At 36.3% G+C, this 6,000-nt stretch overlaps 1 protein-coding gene across 1 annotated transcript in view; it reads left to right on the top strand.

The window, feature by feature from the left end:
* Positions 1 to 2,042: 2,042 nt before the first annotated feature.
* Positions 2,043 to 6,000, top strand: part of LOC138333043 (small conductance calcium-activated potassium channel protein 1-like) — a 78,486-nt gene continuing 74,528 nt past the window's right edge. The window contains exon 1 of the mRNA XM_069281148.1: positions 2,043 to 2,274. The gene's annotated coding sequence lies outside the window, so the exon portion shown is untranslated. The remainder of the gene's footprint in view (positions 2,275 to 6,000) is intronic.

Genomic DNA, 6,000 nt, shown 5'->3' with positions numbered 1-6,000 from the left:
ATTGCCCTAGCGCGAAGCTAGAAGGCGACCGTATCACTATATACAATTTAAACCTGCTACACTTTTAAGGTTTTTATGGGTTCATCTTGATCACAAAAAGAATACTAAAAAGCATAAAACAGAAGAAAGAATACAAGCTTAAGGTTAATACTTTGGTCACAATGATCGGCCGATATCCGGGGAAAGAAGGTAATCGGTAGTACACCGCTGGTTTTGGTCATTTTTCCGACATCGGCCAACACTGGTCAAAAAACATTGTCACACATCATTTACATAGAAAGGAGACCGTGCGGTGATTGTACGGCGAGATTTTTGGGGGATCGAGGAAGAAGTGGAAAGGAGACCGTGTGGTGATTGTACGGCGAGATTTTTGGGGGGTCGAGGAGGAGGTGAATACCGACCAAACACCTGATGCTAATCAGCCGATTTTTATAGGATGTGCAGGCGATAACAGGCCTATTCACTGGACATCGTACGAATATCGCCCAGGCATCTTACGGACAACGAACGATAGTTGAACCAGGCCCGGCCAAATGTCGGGCGGTGTGATTTAACTTGGAGTTGAAATTCTTTGGGCACCTCCCCGATGCTGCCTGAGAGCCCCAACCACCGGCCGGGATCCAAGCCAAAATGGCTAAAAATCATACCGGGAGTACATCCTAAGCCTAATCGGAAGGGGTTGTGACCAAAGCATAAATCACTGGATGATACATCCTCTGGTTGCTGGTCATATAGGAAAATTAATGACATGTTGATATGTCAAAGTGTGAGAGGAAACAGTACAGAGGAACTGGGTCTTTTAAGGAAGAGTATTTTAAAGAAGGACAATAGTCAGGTTGTGGAATCTTATTCTGGTAATATTCGCCTGATGCTTTCAACTCAGCTAATAGTTAGCAAACCACCCACGCAAACATTTCGAAAGTGCCTCCTGCACTAGTTTTAACCTATAATCTCATCTCGTGCACATGTTATTAACGATATGTTCTTATAATTGATAATGATTACATAGTAATTTTACGGTAATACGGATATAACTATTATTATTATAGTACACCAATTGCAAGCAAAAGGCCTGTTTGTTTTATAAATCCTGGTTAGAGTTCACATGTTGGTCGTATTTTGGTATTTTATTGTAGGGTTATGATGAAGAGATTACATTTGAAGAATGTCATCTTGACCCTGCGGTTACAATGATACAAAAGTAATTAAATAAACCAAAGCAATAACAAGGTAACAAGTAAATAAATATGGAACGAGCTTGTTTTGTTTACACTTTGATTTGGTTAAACGATGTTATTTCGTTAATTATCGGTTATGTATGTGTGTGTGTATGCTGTAATGCATACTTTCTCTGATGTTATTTTCAGATATTATTTCGATTTCATTTTTGATTTTATATTTTCATCATAATAACGTCCGTTGTTCAAAGACAATATTTCAGTAGTCATATATTCAATGTTGTTTCAGCTCCTCCGTGAATACCTTGACTGAAAGCATATTATACTACTTGTTAAAATGTGAGCAGACGATTTAACAATCAAAGGATTATAACAAGTGCCTGTATATTGTCCTCAAACTGTGACTCTTAAAGAAGAGAGGACTAAATATGAGTAGCGTTTTGTCACGGTCCAGTTGTAAAAGTTGGTTTAATTTACACGTTAATGGTGGCTGTACGAATTATTGCCCTGCGACAATAGTCCTATGAAATCAGTCCAGCAAATGTTTACCCTGCAGGAAAGTAGACTCTTGGATAATTGGTTCTTCAATAAATGTTTGTTTTCAACCAATATACTGCTCACTTTAACCCCTGACATTAATGTATATTATGTAGTTCATGAACAGAAATTTAAATCCAAATATCATTAATCTGTTTGAACGATCAGTGGTAACTTGAGGCTAGTGTAGTTATTAAACTGTGTTTAGAAAGTTTTCAAATACCTAACCGACCACATTTACACAGTGAATGGTTATCGCCCATTACAGTACTGGTATAAAGTAATAGTTTTTATTTTATACAGAATATGTGTCGACTTTTTAGTACATGTGATATTTATGTCTTTCTAAATTGACCAGCTGTAAGAGGATTAGGATCTGGATAAGATACGGAGCGTACATCGCTAACAGTGTGTGGCTGCTGTAGGTTGTGCGAGGTTTATTTTCTGTGTTAAAAGTGGTGCTGAACCTGTCGGCTCCACAAACCACCTTGTGGATAACAAGAGGAATATACGCGTACATGTGCGTTATCATTCAGACATAAACACCGTCAGCTTCGAGGTAGGTACAGGTGAATACGCTATCAGATGTTATCATAATACTCGGGAGATTCTCATCTTATTTTATGCAGATTTGTGCATGTGTTTGCTTGTGCATGTTTTGTTTTCTATACGTACCTAAATGTTTTTTTCTTCTGATTTCTTGTTATTATAAGCAAAAAACGGAATGAATTTCTGTGATTCCATCTAAATTCTGTACCCGTGCTTGACATTTTAAAACAAATCATAGTTCCTGATTATAAGATTGTTTTCATAAAACAACCTATTATACTTGTACATCGATGAATTCTCGTCTAATCTAATATAAATATTCTTCAATCGTTGCACGTGCAGGCGCTCTACTTTCTCTCCATGTGTGGCGCCTGTTTAGCATCGACAACTTACAAAACATCTGTGATACGTTATATACGTATAAACACTTCGTAAAGCAATTGTTATATAGGTATAGGCTTTGCTTAGTGTTTGTTCAAACACGGCTTCATAGTCTAGAGTCTATGGTATGTAAAGTTCAAACATCACAATATGTCCTATGGTGTGGAGTTTTTTATACTCGTCTATATAGCCTACTTTCTATGGTTTCAATCTCGACTGTGTAACATGCGTAGAGTTCAAACACCATAAAAAGCCTTCGTTCTTCGACTTCAATTGCTAGTTTCTAGTGTGTAGGCTTTTTACACCATCAAGAACTTGATGTCCTTTGCTTTCCATTTTGAAAATATATATCCACTGGTCCAAACACATCTATTGTCTATGTTAGTTGTTTTGAATTCCAACAATATAATGTTTACATTTTTGTACACGCGCGTTTACGTTGCCGTCATACATTGTATTTTTTGACTCCATGCCAGATGTTAACACGGTTCATGCCAAAAGTGTAGTCCCCAGGTCCCTCATTGATCGTATATCACACAGCACAGACAGAATCGGTGAAATGGGTTACTAGGGAGTGTGCTAACCATGGCTTTCAGGGACGACATACGAGATATTACTCCTGTTACGTTTGTGTGAAGTGGAAAAAAGTAACTGTTAAACTTGATATAGGAACTTTATCTAAAATGTACGTGAAGCAAAAGCTAAAATGATACAGAAATGTTTTATCAAAATCAAAGGATGGGTTAAATGTGAAAAATTAATTATCCTTTCGAGCAAAAAACAAACAAACCAACAAAATGACAGACTGTCAAACATATAATTGTATATTGTTGTACGAGACTAAGAGGTTTGAATGATTGATCGCATTGATGATTTAATTATACGTATTTCAGTGGAACACAATTATATAATTATTATCACCACAGTCCATGGAGATATACTCAAGGGAGATAACTCGTAAAAGAGTAATCTGCCACTCAGTTTTAATAAAATGTTCAATTGAATAAAATATTGTAAATGAAATAATGAATAGAGATTATTCCAAAGCTTGTTAAAGCCATGATATATTTACTTATACTAATATACATACATACATTATAGGCGCCCTACCTGAAAACCAAAAAAATCTCCCAATAAATTTTCATATTTCGACACGTGTTGCCAACCTCATTAGTCTTAGTGCTGGAATGTTATTATCATGCGCCTGTATCTGCTACTGAGATGAAACAATGTAAATTTTTTTTGTTTCCAGACTATAGTTCTATGCCAAAAATTGTGAAGAGTAGAAATATCATTGACTGAGCTACATGTAGGATAACTCTGTGTAGCGTTACTGAACTAACAACAGTAACAAGGGAACACTTAGACGATATTTCTTGTGTCATTCAATCCTAACCTTTCCAATACTAACATTAAATTAAAAAGGAAAAAAATGTATTTAAAACGAAGTGTTATGGAAGGTAAAGAGTTTCCTCGACGTCATCAGTTATCCCAAATCTAGGTCAATTTCTGATTTGATAAGTTAAGTCAGTTGGTGACAAATGAACCACACACAACATATCATCAATTATGAAGCGCCCCCTCACGTCACGAGGATAAGGGATAACTCGCTGGAATCAAGATACTGGTCATACTTACAGTACCATAATCCGGAGCACAATAAGTTGAAGCTTATAGTTTTTATTGTTATCAATTTATTGTCTTGAATACATATATCAATGATTAATCGTTAGACTCCACAGAGTAATCTTCACGTCAATCAGCATGAATCAGTTACAATGCAGTGGATTACTATATATAAAGGGACAACATTACGTCACTCCCACAGGTATCAGGTGGGCCCCGCTACTGGCCGATCTACTTAGTTAGAGCTACTCAGAATAGGTAACCGTGACCTTCTCTCTCAAGCTCTTGACAACTGTTTACCGATATGCTGACAAGATTTCGCCTTTCAATAATAAACACTTGGCCGTATATGCCGATCTGATCTACCGTATAGAACTTGGATCACAGACTGGTCTTCGCTAACAGATGTTTAATTCGACCATTACTTACAGACTGACACTAGTACAGGCAGTTTATTGTAGTAAGCGTTAGGATTTCCATATCTCTATTTTCAATCTTGTTTTTATTGAAACATCCCTGTATTCCTTCCCTACGGTTTTACCATATGCTTGCTTTATTGCTACGCCAAAACCTGCAAATAGGTCCTAGATTTCCATGGTCAGTCTTTTCAATTACACCGAAGAGAAGAGAAAGCATTATCTTTTAGTACATAGTATTAATACGGATTCCTAGTAGTCGATGTAATTAAAAAAATTCTCACACGTGTATTTGGTCCCCAATTAATATTACTGAGTTTAGTTTGTACTTTTGCTGTAATGAATAATACTGATGAAACTATATCAGATTCTCTGGATTTAACAGTACACCGGCGGTCGCTGAACATCAAAATGCATTTCTAAGAAGAATGAATATCATTTACATTAGAAAGCAAGAAATTTAATCAAACCAGCTATAAAATTATTCTTAGTCATATTGACTGGTGAACAACAGATATCGACATTTGAACGTATTTGTTTCAATTTAATTTCTCACTATAGTGTTGATTTCCTGAGGTAATCCATCATTCTATGTTTCAAAAAGCATACAAATATTTAAGTTTGTTTCATTGGCATACACTATGACTAATTAATACTTAAAATAAAGCATACGGGTTTAAGTATGCATTTTTTACCATTTATTTTGGGATATTGGGATGACATTTTGACAATATTTTCCGCCAAACTAATCTGTGTACATCTTACATCTTCTTATACCGAAATGATGACTGTAACCATTGCTGTTCACTTCACATAGAATTCTTATTCTTGAGTATATTTACGAAATTCAATATAGTATCAGTTTGTGTGTTTGACGTCATTTGTTGACCTCAGTGACTTACAGCTATAAAAATAAGAGTCGGAACTCTACCTAAACATTGTGTGATACAGTACAGAGGTAACGAAACAGGTGTCAGGGGCACCAACTGGGCTTCACTTAATTCCTGTTACTATTCTCTTCTTGCTCCACCTCCACGACACGTTTTAACTTAAGAATGACCTGCACTGTTTCGATTGTTTAGGCGATCCTTTGTTTAATGTACTTTTACTGTGGAGATAACAAGGAGTCTATATCGTTGCCAAAAACATCCCTCACTGCAGGAAGGCCAGGTTTTTCTGTTTATCATTCGGGAATACCAATGCGCACGCACATTTAGGATATTTTGGTGCACAAATGTACCATTCGTATTTTCGATTTTTGTCTACACAACAGCTAAGAAATGAAGTAAACTCGTATAGGCGATGAAGTAACG

The sequence above is a fragment of the Argopecten irradians genome, chromosome 10 (assembly GCF_041381155.1).
Source record: "Argopecten irradians isolate NY chromosome 10, Ai_NY, whole genome shotgun sequence".
Taxonomy (NCBI): domain Eukaryota; kingdom Metazoa; phylum Mollusca; class Bivalvia; order Pectinida; family Pectinidae; genus Argopecten; species Argopecten irradians.
This window is presented reverse-complemented; position numbering and strand designations above follow the sequence as displayed.